This window comes from Narcine bancroftii, chromosome 1 (genome assembly GCF_036971445.1).
Source record: "Narcine bancroftii isolate sNarBan1 chromosome 1, sNarBan1.hap1, whole genome shotgun sequence".
In the NCBI taxonomy this organism is placed as follows: Eukaryota; Metazoa; Chordata; class Chondrichthyes; order Torpediniformes; family Narcinidae; genus Narcine; species Narcine bancroftii.
In genome coordinates this window covers 335,708,091-335,723,915 of record NC_091469.1, presented here as the reverse complement: position 1 = coordinate 335,723,915, position 15,825 = coordinate 335,708,091, and the positions used below count along the sequence as shown (strand labels likewise).

Sequence of the window (15,825 nt, the reverse complement as noted above, 5' to 3'; positions counted from 1 at the left end):
GGCCCCTGCCCCGGTCCGGGCTGAGGGTAGGCGGCGGCGGCTCCGATCCGGGCAGGAGCAAGGGGGAGACGGCGGCCCCGGCCTCGGTCGAGTGAGGCAGGCAGAGGCCCCGGTCTGGGCAGAGAGTTGGAGGTGGCGGCCCTAGTCCGGGCACAGGGAGAGCTGCGGCGGCCTCGGCCCCGGTCCGGGCAGTATGGACCGACCTAGGAGGGGAGGCAGACCCCTCCAGCCCGGGTAAGAAACCTGCATAGGAGAAGGACACTCCAATATAAAACCTATGACCCAAGGACCTCACTGCCACGTCCCAGCTTGCTCGGCCACGGCACACGAACCATGGGTGTAAAGGGTGGGGCCAGTACTGCGCGCACTGCACTCCACCTAAAAGCTCCTTTGCGCAGGCCCGAGGACAGGTCCACGTCCTCCCCCTCCACGTCCTCCCCCTCCACATCCTCCTGCTCCACGTCCTCCCCCTCCACGTCCTCCCCCTCCACGTCCTCCCCCTCCACGTCCTCCCCCTCAAAAGATGCTCACAAACTCAAGCTAGCATGCTGGAACATCAGAACCATGCTAGACAAGGCTGACCGCAGAGCCCACCTCACTGACAAAAGGCAAAAGAGGAAAAACCCAACACCCAACCCCAACCAACCAATTTTCCCCTGCAGCCACTGCAACCATGTCTGCCTGTCCCGCATCGGACTTGTCAGCCACAAACGAGCCTGCAGCTGACGTGGACTTTTACCCCCTCCATAAATCTTCGTCCGCGAAGCCAAGCCAAAGAAGAATGTGGGTGGAAAAAAAAGTTTGGAAACCAATGATCTAAAGGATTGTATTTCCATGAATTACCATCTATGTGTTTATGTGTTGTAGATTCACCAGTTTGCCACATAACATAATCTTCAAATCAGAAGAAGAAAATTTGGAGATATTTTTCTCCACAAAACCTGCCTGACCTGCTAATTTCCTTTTTTTTAATTTCCAACACTTTTTTCAATTTTCAATTTTTTGAACCAGGATCAGTGTGCAAAATGATTGCAGACTTTGGTGGACAACAATTCTTGTTACCATAAGATGTATCAGTAACAACATCAAGCCATTTGGCCCATTGAGTCAGCTCTGCCATTAACATCATGGCTGATGCAATTTTCCTCTCAACCACATTCTCCTTCCTTCTCTCCATAACTTTTGGCACCTTTTACTCGTCAAGAACCTATCAACACTAGATGTCCAATGTGAGGTGCCAGATTTGTTGTGACAATTCTGCATAATCAAATGGAGCACATTGTCATTGTGAAGACAGCAAATGGGGATAATCATTTCCCCTAATGATCTTGTGAACAAATGCATTGAAGGTGAAGCCAAATAGGGTTTGGTCTGCCCGTGATTCTGTCTGGTAATAATGTCTTTCAGGATCCAACACGTTCATTTACTCACAATTTTACTAGACTTGTTTTGGTGATGAAAGTTGAAGAAAATCGCATCTACTGTACAACGTATACATTCTGAGTTCTTGCTGCCCTCATTGCTTCTTCCAACTGACATTATCAGGAGAATAAAAACTTAAGAGCTTGACCTTCCTTGTCTGCCTCTCTAAGTACCACTTGCAGGATGCTGACACAGTTCATACAGTAGTGGGAGGTACTGTCCTCACTGGAAAGTTATTCTGTGAGGGACAATTTGGCATTCCTACTGCCCTATGACACCAGATGACCATGCATAAACCAGGGAAGGCTTAATCTACTGTATTTGTTCTTCTACTAACATCCAGCATGATTAACAAAAAGAAACAGATGAATGTGGGGACTTTCATGAATTATGGTCAAAGGTTTTGTCATCACAGAAGTGGTGCCTTCAACCCACTTGTCCATGACCTTCAACAACCAATGAAAAAGTACACATAAGATGTTGACACTTGTTGTAATGTAGATAAAAAGTAGCTCATTTGTGCATAACCACGTGCAGAAAATTGCAATGAAATACAAACTTACTGAAATTTGAGGATAATTATTGGGGCAGACAAGAGGGAGAAATCCCATTGCTTCTCTTTCTCATTGGATCTCTTCCTGAGCTTTATGCCATAGCCACAGTTCAATTTCTTACTCAAAAAGTGAGACATCCTGCAAGGTGTTACTGTCAACCTTGACAGGGAACTCAAGTTTCCAAAACAGTAATGTCTGAAATCAAAAGAATGCTCGATTGAGTCCTGATATCTAGCCAAGTTCTGATGTCCCATCACCAACTGAGAATCAAAGAAAAGGGACTATAGATGTTGGAAAAGTATTTTTTTCTGTCTTTCCCAGTTCTAACAAGGGGTCTTTGACCTAAAAGATTAACCTTTTTTCTTTTTCCACAGACATGCTGAATATTTCTAGCTTTGTTTCTGTGTTTATGCCTTCACCAACTTCCAGCTTGTTTGGTGCTGAACTGAAGAAACAAGATGGGAAATTATGCAGGAAGGTATACTTAATGACTCTCCTCATTTTTGGCATTAAACTAATAGCAGAATAGGGACAAAATGCGCACCTTAAACCGTTTCTAATTATTTTGTTCTTACCTAACACAAATTATATTCCAAAAATGGAAAAGTTGCTCATTTTTTTTCCCCAAAGATTTTAAAACTAATTTTTTGCTGTGATAATATTTGTAGCATGAAGCAGAAAATGAACAGGATTCTGGTTCTTTGTGATCTCATCAAACTTAATTAAGTTAAGCCTCGGTGACCAAGGCTGAACATCAACTTTATGAATCACGCTCACATGTGAATCCATCTGAGGAAATTTGTGATTTTCCCCTATTAGGTGGGCAAAGTGGATTTTTAACACCTTTCCTCTTTGATCCAGATATAGTCATTTACTATAATTATAATAATGGTGGATCATCCTCAAAGGGGCTTCTGCAGACTTTAATCTTGGGCCCATGGCAGAGGTCAGTTTAGGTGGACTATGATTATGGGAGCACTCCTGATATTCTGAGTGGTTAGAAGTCTTGTATCATAATCACTCAGATGAAATGAGCAGCATTAATACACTAATATTGTCAAGTAAATACTTAATAATATAAGCAATCAAAGTCCTTCTTTGTGGGGTGTCAATCACATTTGTGATGACGGGTGTTACATTCCTATATCAGCAATATCACAGGGCTATGTCACGATGTACAATTTTTGTTGCGGCCTGCTTTCCATTTCCAATGATAGCTGGGAGCTCACAGTCTGAGTGCTTGTGCATCTCTGTGTGCCTTTTGGATGTAAACGCTAACACTGGCGCCCTCAGGGCTGTGGGCTCAGCCCACTTCTGTTCACACTACTGACCCATTGCTGGCCTCATCAGCAACAACGAGGAGTCACACGGCAGAGAAGAGGTGGAAAATCTCATGAAATGGGGTGAGAGTAACAACCCGATTCCCAACATGGACAGGATGAAGGAGCTGATCGTGATCTTCTGGAGGACGAGGAATGACCACCCTTCACTACACAACAACTCTGTAGTGGAGTGTGGAGAGCTTCAAGTTCCTTGGAGTTCACTTAACAAATGATCTATTGTGGACACAAATTAGTTATTTATTTATTTGCATAGATAAGGTACTTGTCCTGCATATGTATTTTTTGTCTGTATTTGTGTTATATCTGGTTGTATCTCCGCATGTTTTGCACCAAGGACTGGAGAGCGCTGTTTCATTGGGTTGTGCCTGTACAATCATATGACAATAAACTTAACAACTGCAAATCCAGGTACAACTCCAACAGAGTCATCAAATTTGCAGGTGACTCAAATTTGACGGCCTCATCATCAACGGTGAGTCACGATAAAGAGAAGAGTTGGAAAATCTCGTGAAATGGCAACCTGAGTCTTGAAGTGGACAAGAAAATGGGATGATTGTGGGCTTCAGGCTGACCAGTGATGACCACCCTCCACTGCACATCTAGAGCTCAGTACTGGAGAAAGTGCACCAAGTTCCTCAGAGTCCACTGAACAAGTGACCTATCCTGGATATACAACATCTCCTCACTTGTCAGGAAGGCAACTGCACTTCATTGGAAGGCAGAGGTGGGCAAGGCTACCAGCCACTATTCTGTCAACCTTCTCAGGAGCTCTATCAAGATTGTCCTGGCTGGGTGCATCACAGTGTCATACAGTTGCTGCTTTGGATTGGTGGTCAATCCACAGGACCCTAAAAGCAGCAAAGAGGATCACTGGGGTCATCCTCTCCCATCAATGCGATTTTCTGGGATGGCTGTTTAAAAGAGGGACATCAAAATCAGAGAGGACCCCACATGCAGCATCCTCCAGCTACTCCCGTCAGGAAAATGATATAGAAGTATTAGAGTCAGAACCACCAGGCTGATCAATGGGCAGAGGGACTGGACAATGACTATTCAACTGCTCAAACAACTCTTTGAGACTCATTAGTCTGCAGGTGTGTTTGCACTGTGGAGAATACGGTTTCGTCAGGTTAAACTTTTGAAGTATTTTGCAATCCCAGATGGTTTTAAAGTATGATCAAGAGTCGCAATAAATATACAATAAAATTGTGTTGTCACATACATGTTTGAGGACAGAATTTATTGTTAGATTGAATAGGTTTGTTAGCCTCTTTGTTAAATTACTTTTCCATTTCATCCACCCAGTTTTCAGTACAATAGAATTAACCTACAAACAAAATATTTACTATGCTTTCTAAATGACAAATTCCAGTAATCCTTTGCACCATGATTGCCGAGTATCCGAATAAATTGTCCATTCACAATTGTGTTCATTCACAATGCCACAGCCCATTAGGTATATTAAACCCAGATGTAAAATGCACTGAATTATCCATTTCACACACAGTGGCTGGCCACCTATAGAATGGATTTAACTTCTTAAGCATAATTTCTCAAAGCACCATACACAGAAAATGCAAGATGTTCACTCCATACTCACACTGGAGACTTTGAGCTATTAAATAGCTGAGCCCAAAGATTTAGTGTCTTGGTTGATGCCACAGATTACCTAACAGCACATTGAAGATAATACAGCAGAACACATCATATTGCCCAAATACAGAGCCTGATTAATTTTCTTGGTGAAAATACCCACCAACTAACCCCAGTATTCTCGGTTTCACACTGCCATTATGGCAAATGTCAATGCATTAAATAAAAAAAAAGATTTTTCACATTTTTTTGTTGTCAGCTGCTCAATGATGCTTGCACACAGGCTTAAGGAGAAACATGAAAATATTTGATGCTTCAAAGATCAAATGCCAAAAATACATAATGAAAATATTAAAGCATATCAGCCCCATCTTAAATGGCACATTGAACAGTTTTATTGTTCTGCAATTTTGAGTCTAATTGATACCTCCAAGCAAGCAGGCCTCTTTGACTGAAAGGGTTTGTTTTTTTTTATTGAATTCTCAGCATCTGAAACATTTTGATGTGATTATTCTTCTGTTTGACTTTGTCACTGAAATGTATACCTGAGGGGGATCGAAGGACATTCTTTGCATCAGCCTGCTGCTGTGCTGGCATCAGGGTTGAAATATTAAGATTGCACTGAGCAACAAGACATGCAGCACTAAAACTATTTAAAGCAGAAGCAATGCAATGCAATGGAGATTCTTGACAAGATTAATGTGTTGAGCTCCAATTGAATTGGCAGGACTATCCTGAACCCCATTAATTTGTTGTGACAAGTGTCAGAGACTGTGATATTTAATTCAATACTCCATGTGGACACCTATGACAGAACTCTAAAGGCAACTGAGATTTTGATATTTACATGACGGGTAAGCAAAAATCAAACCTTTGATTTTTACAAGTCTGGGAAATAAATTGAACAGAGAACATAATTTTTCAAATTAAAAGGTGATGAGCCAAGAAAAAATAACTGTCCCATTATGCCAATCTCACATTCATGTTGGCCGAAGTATCCTTACCAGATGACTATGAATTTAGAAGTCATCGAAATCACATCATTTATAGCGAGGGAAAAAAGGAATTTGTAAATCCTGGCTAACAGGGATAATATTGTCTTGAATTTAGGCGAGAAATTGTAACATGCTTTAAAAGAAAAACACCCATAGAATTTTGCACAGTTTATGCTAATTTTGGGTGAGGTCCTAGCAGTGAAAATCATTCTTGCATGATGTTCAATTGTGAGCAATAAAACTGGCCTTGCAGGCCTAAACTCCATTAAAGGCTTTTTGTTCAGGAATGTGGATCTGGCCAATGAAGTGAGCTAAAAGTTTGTTTCATAAACTGTATGAAAGAAAGCAACAGTAATTATATTGTAGGGCCCAAGAACTCAGTTTAAAGCTACTCTGAAGAGTTGGGAGGGCACCTGCAGGATGTCCCATGATTTGAAAAGCATCTAGGCCAGAAAATAATAATTTGGGTCTTAAAAAGGTGAAAGGCAAGAAAAGGAACAAAGTTAAGCCAGAGCCGTTAGATGTACAAATACAAAATAAGACGCAGCATTTTACATGGGAGAAGTCACATGAAAAGTTAAAGTCTAGAGTTTGAGGGTTTAGTGGTAAAATGCAAAGGTGGTATTCAGTAATGAGAGTTCTTGAGGTTTAGAAAAGAGAAACGTAAAAGTATTTAAGGTGAGGAGTTTTTTCACTTTTCCTGATGGCCAGAAGAGGCAAGTTAAAGAGGTCAGAGGACTTCAGCAGGAATTAACATGCTTCACTGGGCATTACCATGCACGTTTTCACCGTGAAGATTGTTTCTGAGCTAGGAGAGTCACAGATTTGGGTGGAAAAAATTAAAATGGTGCTTTGTTGCTCAGGAAGATCACTTACTTTTGTTATGCCTTGCAAAAATCAACCAAAATGTCATCAACTTAAGGTCAAAAGTGTGACAGGATATGCAGCTGAATCTGTTGTGACCTCTGCTGTCTCAGGGAAGAACAAAATACCACATATATGCAGTACATATAATTATACATTTATTATTCTCATGCCCAAAAGTTTCATATTGCCAATCCCATGACACTTGCTTTGTGTTTACAACACAACCAAGATGCAACAATAAATGACGTGGGGAGAGTTGCTTGTTATTGAACAAGGAGTTTGCTTATGGTTGAATTTGAAATGTTGCAAACCACATGAAATTCACCCTGAGAATCCAGCAGGAGAGGGATTTGGCATTCTTAGATATAAAATGACCACTGGATTTGTAAAACTTTAATTGCATCAAAATTACTATTCAACACTTTATCCATTATATGCATTCATTTAAATAATAAAGGAAAACCTTTTACAAAGGAAGAAGCTTCAGACAGCAGAACAACAATGGACAAGTGAGACACACAAAAGCTGCAGATTTTAGGAATTGAGCAGACAAAGAATTGCTGGAGGAACTCAGACTGCATCCATGTGTAGAAATGGTCAGTCATCATTTCGGGTCTGAACCCTTTACAAAGATAGATGAGGATGAAATTACATATACAAGGAAGAAAGAAGCTGGAGGAGGTACCTAGCGGTGATGGATGAAAAGATAGCATAGTGTTTTTTGTGGGGGAGGGAGAAAGGGGCTGTAGAGATAGTAGTGAGATTGGCAGGAAGAGAAACCATGAGGAAGATGATGGGTGAGGAGGAATGACAAAATTATAATCACTGGTGTAGGTAAAGAAGAGATGGAAGCAGTAGAATCAGATGAGGGTGGGGTTACCTAAAATTAGAAAAAAAAAATCAATGTTCATACTTGTGGTAAACCTCTAATGTACAATGCCTATTGGCCGGTTGTACCTGCGGCCCCTCCCCACAGGCTCCTGCATAAAGGTGACTGTTCCATAGCTCTCTACAACTCAGTGCAGGACAACTGAACAGTAGGGATATGTTATGTTCTCAAGTGAATTAAATCCTATTGGTTTCGCCACAATAGTGATTGATGGTGCATCAATTTAATTCACTTGAAGTTTTCTACAATGGAGCAGATCCTCAAACCAGAAAAACTGGAAGTCGACCCTCAATCGCCTGAGGCATCTACCAGCTTCAAACTCTAGCTGTCCTGTTGCAAGGCATTCCTGCAGGTCTCCTCTACCATTGTGCAATCGGAGACCGACAAACTGCAAGTACTGCACTCCTAGGTTGGTGCACTGGTGTACTCCATGATCAGGGACACAACATACCAGGAGGCCATGGACACCCTCAAAGGGCAATACCTGTGTAAGATCAACATTGTCTATTCTAGACACCTTCTAGTGACCAGAAAGCAACAACCCGGTGAGTCAAATGCCAAATATCTATGGGCCCTGTGAGCACATGTCCAAATCCATTCCTAGCAGCGTCATCTTGGATGCCACCCTCAGGACACAGCTGCCCCTCATGCAGGCCAAGGAGGCCACCATCTTCCAGATCCAGCAACAACACGCGTGGGCCATGGGGAACTGCCTTCTTAGACACTGCCATCTTCTACTGTGGACATATGCAGAGACCCTCAACAAGGACAGTCCACACCAACTTGCCAGGTCAAAGATGGACATCAAGGTAAACATCCACGTGGCAAGTTGCTTGTTTGCTGGCAGGAGCACAGAAAATTTTACACATCCAGATACGGTGCAGAGCCTCCTCCTCACAGTACTGCTGCTGAACCAGAAGGTCACCCTGGCATCCAAGTCGCATACAGCAGATGCTCAGGGTTTCTGTATTGAGATTTTATTGATGCGGGGTACTGCATATGACAAATTTAGACTTGATGGTAATGTCGCAGCTCTGCACTGCTGTACTGTTGGAGTTTGATTTTCATCTTAAAAGCATGATGATCGCATTTGAAGGGCCCCATCCATCTCTCACCATTTGTAATCAGCAATTCGATAATCAACCCCTCACTGTACATGTTCACCAACCAAACCACTCACCATGCACGACTTTTGAGCTCTGCACACTTAAAGTCCCCCCTCAGTCATGATTCGCCAACCTCATTCAACTGCAAACCCGTCGCCACTAAAAGCAGATGGAACAGTGCCAGCAACAGGGCCTTCATCCTGGCAGAGGTACAGCACTTACTTAAGGAAGGGGTTATTGAAACCAGCAGTAGTCCTTGGAGAGCGCAGGTAGCGTAGTGCGGAATGGGGAAAATAGCGGAATGGGGAAAATAATAGAATGATCATCAATTACAGTCAGACCATCAATAGATGCACTCAAATAGATGCATACCCCCTTCCGCGAATTGACGACATGGTCAACCAAATTGTCAGTATTGGGTCTTCTCGAACATCAATCTAAAGTTAGCATATCATCAGCTATCCATCCGCCCAGACGACCGCCAGTATACGGCATTCAAGGTGGATGGCCGCCTCTACCACTTCCTGTGGATCCCCTTGGTTATCACAAACATTGTCTCAATCTTCCAGTGGGACATGGACCAGATGGTAAATCAGTATGAGCTGCAGGCCACTTTCCCGTATCACAACAATGTCACCATCTGGAGCCATGACCTGGAGGACCATAATGCCAATCTCCAGAGATTTCTTGAGATAGCCAAGCTCCTGAATCTGACATACAACAAGGTCAAGGGCATGTTCTACACAACTCGCCTGGCCATCCTTGGCTGTGTCGTGGAGAATGGCTTCACTGACCCAGACCCAGACCACATGGAACTACTCCTGGAGCTTTCCCTTCCACACAGCCTCAAGGCCCTGAAGAGGTGCCTTGGGCTTTTCTCCTATTATGGTCAGAGGGTCCTCACATGTACGGACAAGGCCTGCTCTCTTATCAAAGTTACGTCATTCTCCTACTGGAGGAAGCTCATGCAGCCTTCAACCGCATCAAGTTCAGCATCGCCAAGGCCATGATGCATGCTATGGATGAATCCACCCCTTTTCAGGTACAAAGTGGCACATCAGACTTTGTCCTAGCTGGCAGGCTGGTCACATTTATTTTCACAGCACCTTGCAAGGCTCCGAGATTCAACATTCCTCAGTCAAGAAAGAGGCCCAAGAGGCAGTGGGGCACTGGTGTCATTACCTGGCCACTAAGAGATTCATCTTGTTGACTGATCACATTCTTATTCAACGATCAGCAGCGGGGCAAAATCAAAAACACTAATACTGTGGTGGAGAATAGAATTATCCACCTATAACTGTGGCATCCTGTACCAGCCAGGGGAACTTAATGAGCTCCCAAATGCCCTGTCCTGTGGGACTTGTGCCAGTGCCAAGATTGACCAACTGCAAAACCTCCATAATGATTTCTGCCACACTGGAGTCACCAAGTTTTTTCACTTTGCCAAAGCATGCAACCTGCCGTACTCTATTGACAAGATCAGGACCTTGACAATGAACAGCCAGGTCTGTGCTGAGTTCAAGCTGCACTTCTACCAGCCAGACAGGGCACAACTTATTGAAGCCACTCGCTCCTTCAAGCGACTCAGTGTCAACTTTAAAGGACCTCCTCCTTCCACAGACTGTAACATATACTTCATTAACATCATCGACGAATACTCCCACTTTCCATTTACCATCCCCTAGTCCAACATGAACGCTGCCACAGTCATCAAGGCCCTGAACAGTCTCTTCAACACTATTTGGCTTCCCCTATTATATCTACAGCGACTGGGGGCCTTCTTTTATGAGTGACGAGCTGCTCCAGTACCTGTTGGCCTGGGGCATTGCCATGAGCAGGACTATCAGTTACAACCCCAGGGTAACAGGCAAGTGGAGAGGGAGAAAGCTACCGTCCGGAAGACAATCCTCTTGGCCTTGCAGTCAAAGGGCCTCCCAGTCTCCATACTGGCAGGAGCTTCTCCTGAAGGCCCTCCAATCTATTAGGTCCTTGCTGTGCACTGCCACTAAAGTGACACCACATGAACATATGTTTTCCTTCCCCAGGAAATTTGCGACAGGGACCACACTACCACTATGGTAGTATGAGCCCCAAGGCTCATCCTGTTCCAGAGACATGTGAGAAACCATAAGTCTGACCCATTGGTCAAAAGGATCCACCTTCTCCATGCCAACCCCAATATACATATCTGGATGGACTCACACGATGCATCCGACTTCTGGTTTCCTACCTTCGCCCCGAGGGAGGGTACACTAGGCACAAAAATGATGAATACAAGCAGGTGCCCGAGACCATCCAGGACTCTGCTGCTGCACCGCAACTAGTTCTATGACGGTCCCAGCAAATGACCAGACCACCTGATGGGCTGAACTTATAACTTTCAAATTGTAAACGTGTAACTTTGTAAGTTCCACTTCACCCCACCAGACTCCTTTTAAAAACAAGGGGTGAATGTGGCACCACTGTACCACTGTAATGTGTAATGATCTGGTCAAGCATGGCTATTGGCCAGTTGTACCTGTGGCCCCTCCCTACAAGCTCCTGTATAAAGGTGGCTGTTCCACGGCCCCCTACAACTCAGTGCAGGACAGCCAAACAGTAGGGATATGCGATGTTCTCAAGGGAATAAAAGCCTATTTGTTTCTCCACAATTGTGTCCTGAGTGATTGATGATGCATCAATGCTGTTAGGTTTAAGGCTGTCCAAGAGGAATACGATTTTCTGTTCCTCAAGTTTAGCTCTCAATACACCAGGCCAAGGATATGCATCTCAGTGTAGGAATGGTTGCAGAGTTAAAACAGTTGCCTAAAGGAGGCTGAAGTTTAGACCCACAAACAGTGGGTCACCCATTCCACATTTGTTGTCATCAATGCAGCGGAGACCACACGGGGTACACTAAATGCAGTAGATCCGGTTGGACGATGTGCATGTTAAGTTCTGGCTCACCAGGAAAGTCTGCTCGTGGCCCTGGATGGAGGTGAGAGAGATGTAGGGACTTTCTGCATTAAAACAAGAAGTGTCCAAGGGGGTGGAAGGTGATGTGAGGAGGGAAAAGCAGACATGGAATTCTCAGGGAGAAACATCCCTGAAAAAAACAGATAGGGATGGAGAGGGAAAAGCAGGTGGTGGGATCATGCTATAGGCGAGAGTAGTGTTGGAGAATAATTTAGTGAAATATGAGAGTCTGCAAATGCTATGAAGGAGGTAAACACAATGCTGGAGAAACTCAGCAGGTCAAACAACGTACTTAAATGGCAAAAGTAAAGATACATACCAATGTTTCGGGCCTGACCCGTCATCACGATATGAGCAAAATGTAGACAGGCACTTGAATAAAATGGAGAGGGATGGGACGAGCAGAGGCAAGAGACCATAGTGGATAAAGGAGAGGGGGGCAACGCAAACAGGGGGAGTGGCGACGGCCCAGTGAACAGGGAGGGAAGGGATGGAGAGCTGGTGGAGGCGGGGTGTGGGGTAGAGAAGAGAGGGAGAATGGACTAGCAAAGAACAGAAATCGATGTTAATGCCATCTGGTCTTGGCTTGGCATTTGGAGGACAATGTGCTGGAAGCTGAGGCTGGTAGGGTTGAAAGTGAGGACCAGAGGGACGTTCTTTTTTCCATCTGGATGCAATGGGGTAAGAGCAGAAGTATGATAAATAGAAGAGCTATGGATGTAGTCTGAGCCTATACGTGTGCCTGTGGCTACATACTGGATCTGGTGAAAATGCAAGGAGTTAAAGGAGAAGTTGTTAAATGTGGGGACAAGTTCCACCAAGTGCAGGAAAATGTTAACTGATGGGGATTAATTGGTGGATGGCCCTGAGGCCTTCCCAGTGGGAAATGGATGTGTAAACGACTTGCATATCCATGATGAAGGCAAAGTGATGAGGCCAGAGAATCAGAACGTCAAGGATGTGGTGTCCCAGATGTAAGTGGGTAGGGGCTGTTGTGGGGGGGGGGTGGGGTGAGACAAGATTGTGTCCAGGTATGAGAAGACCAGTTCAGTGGGGCAGGAGCAAGCAAAAACAAGGGGCTCATGAGGGCTATGGTCGTGAGTTCAGGGCAGAAGATAGAAGTGCACAATGTGGGATTGGAGAACTACAAGGTTGGAGGCGATGGCATGGAGAAGTCGACTGGATTGTCCCATTTTCTTTGCGCAGTATTTAACAGCAAGAATTGACCTGTCAGTTTAAAATAGGCTCCTGCTGTGAACCAGCAGCCTTCTCCCTTCACAGACAGCAGTGTTTGATTCTACAGCTGTCCTTTACATTTCAAAACTGATTACAACTAAAGTACATTTCTAAGTTGTCAGATGCTGGTTGTTGTTTGTTGTAATAGTTAATATACCCCTCATCAGACTGTTAAAGCTGCTACTCCCCCACAGGGAGGATAAATAAAACAAAGAAATACACTCTAAATGGTGAGAATCTGAGACATACAGCGGAAATGATTACTTCTAACAGCAGAGTCATGAAGCTGGGATGAAGTAGATGATTACTAACCAAAATCTACTAACAATCTACCAATCTACCAATCTTATGCTGGAAGGGATTTGTGAACATGAGGGGTTGGGCAAGGTTTGCTCCCTCTTCAGGGTTAAACGCTCAATGAGTCAGCAGGATGGGGCACTTGAAGTTACTACTTAAATTGAGGTGATGAGATGCCGTCTTAATAATTCTTCAAAAGGATGCCAAGAGCAGCAGAGAGCAAGGTGTCATCATAATAACTAAATGGTGTCAACTGGGTGCATTGACAGAAGGGTAGGAAGATCAAAAGATATTGAATCTTGTGGAGATTGGAGAGGGGAGGAATCTGTAAAAAGGAAGAAATGATAGGAGGTCTAACCACAGAGGAAATAATGGAAATAAAAGTGACCAATGGACTGCAAGGGAATGGTCACCCGAGAGATTTTTATTCAGCAACTGGTGGGACACGTTTTTATAAAATTAAACTCGCAGCAGAGTGTGCCCTGTTGTGTCAGAAGGGAAAAGTTTGGTGGGTTCAAAGAATGGCAAGTCTGAGCACAGGCTGAATGCAGAAATAACCTTTATTGAAACACATGGGATAACATAATCATTCTCACTCATGCAACAGTGCAACCAGTCACATTGGACTTAACACTACCAATACTAGTCATTGCTTACACTCTCACAGCACAGTACAACCGTATCACATTGGGCTTAATGCTACAGATACAAGCAACTGTTTCTGTAGACTTATCACAGCCAAGGACTATAATATGATACCCGCCATTCCTTTTCTAGAATGGGGACAGCTCAGATGCTATCTTCAATTACAACAGTATACAATAGCCCCGATCGCCATGTAGTGCACACCTTACCAACAACTCCTCCAGCAGGGTTCGTCTTAGAGCAAATCAGAAAGAGCTACTGCATGTGGTGGAATACATAGTGCAGTGACCTTTAGGGTCTAGCCCAGGTAATCACGAGGTGATTAAAAGGGCCAATGGTCAGGTGTGCACCAATGGGTGGGCAGAGTCTAACCTTGATCGACAGGTGAAGAGATTTCCAACTAGTTTCAGATGGAGAAGTCCCATCAGGTTCCAGATGGAGAGGCCACGTGACCCTCCACAATCCACACTACAGTGTCATAAAGTCAGATCAGCATGGACCGTCAGTGCTGGCCCTGTTCAGAAATAGGTAGGCAGGTAAGTGAAATCAAGAAACCAACTGAGAAGAGAATACTGTGCTGTACGTAGACATGATATTGACTCATTCTGCCACACGACTGAACTCAATTCCTGCTGAAATGACCACAGAAAATGCAGTTAGAATTGTACGTACCACAAATACTTTTCTCTCCTTAGGCAGGTGAATCAGTCCCCAGGAGCTTCACAGAATCTTTGAAGGGTTGATTGATTATACATGTGTGTCTTCTTGTCAATCTCGAGTCTTTCTGTTAAAAACAAGTGTTTTCCCATGTGAGGAGAGCAGGGAGTATCCAATCAGCTGACATATTGTTCCATGTTCTCCATAAGTGGTTTTAACATGGTTTAACTGGTCGCAATGCTTCTGAGATTCAAAACATTTGGAACACAAACAATTCAGAATTTAAAGGTTTCTCTGTTCATCATTGGGCCTCTTGTCCTCTGTACCCCCCCCCCCCCCACTCTGCAACTAGATCCTTGACTTTCTCATCAGAAAACTACAGTCAGTACAAATTGGAAACAATGTCTCCTTCTCACTGATTATCAACACAGGCGAACCCCAAGGATGTGTGTTAAGCCCACTGCTCTACATATTATACACCCGTGAATGGGTGTCCAGGCACAATTCCAATGATATTGACAAGTTTGCCGATATCTTCTTCTTTGGCTTGGCTTCACGGACGAAGATTCACGGAGGGGTATGTCCACGTCTGCTGCAGGCTCGTTAGTGACTGACAAGTCCGATGCGGGACAGGCAGGCACGGTTGCAGCGGTTGCAAGGGAAAATTAGTGGGTTGGGGTTGGGTGTTTGCTGATAACACCACAGTTGTCGGCAGTATCACAAATGGCAATAAGGAAGTGTAGAGGAGGGAGATAGAGCAGCTCTTTGAGTGGTGTAACAACAATAACCTTGCTTTCAATGTTAGCAAAACCAAGGAGATGATTGTGGACTTCAGGAGGAAGTCAGTGGAACACGACCCAGTCCTCATCGAGGGCTCAGTAGTGGAGAGGGTCAAAGGCTTCAAATTCCTGGGTGTCAACATTTGCAAGGACCTGTCCTGGAGCCTTCATGTTGATGCAATCACAAAGAAGGGTTGCCAGCAGCTATACTTTGTGAGGTGTTTAAGGAGATTGGGAATGTCACCGAAGTCTCTCATAAACTTCCACAGGTATACCATGGAGACCATTCTGCCTGATTGCATCACTGCCTGGCATGGAGACACCAAATCTCAGGAAAAGAAACAACTCCAGAAGGTTGTTAACTCAACCTGCGACATCACAGGCACCAGACTACACTCCATTGTGGACATCTACATAAGCCAGTGTCTTAAAAAAGTGGCCTCTATCCTCAAAGATCCCCACTACCCAGACCACGCCCTCTTCACTC

General features: G+C 44.2%; 1 long non-coding RNA gene across 1 annotated transcript in view; it reads right to left on the bottom strand.

Annotated features, from left to right (window-relative positions):
* LOC138752240 (uncharacterized) overlaps window positions 1–14,861 on the bottom strand; it is a 192,176-nt gene extending 177,315 nt beyond the window's left edge. The window contains exon 1 of the long non-coding RNA XR_011350440.1: window positions 14,575–14,861. This is a non-coding gene — a long non-coding RNA (uncharacterized lncRNA). The remainder of the gene's footprint in view (window positions 1–14,574) is intronic.
* Between the last annotated feature and the right edge of the window lie 964 nt (window positions 14,862–15,825).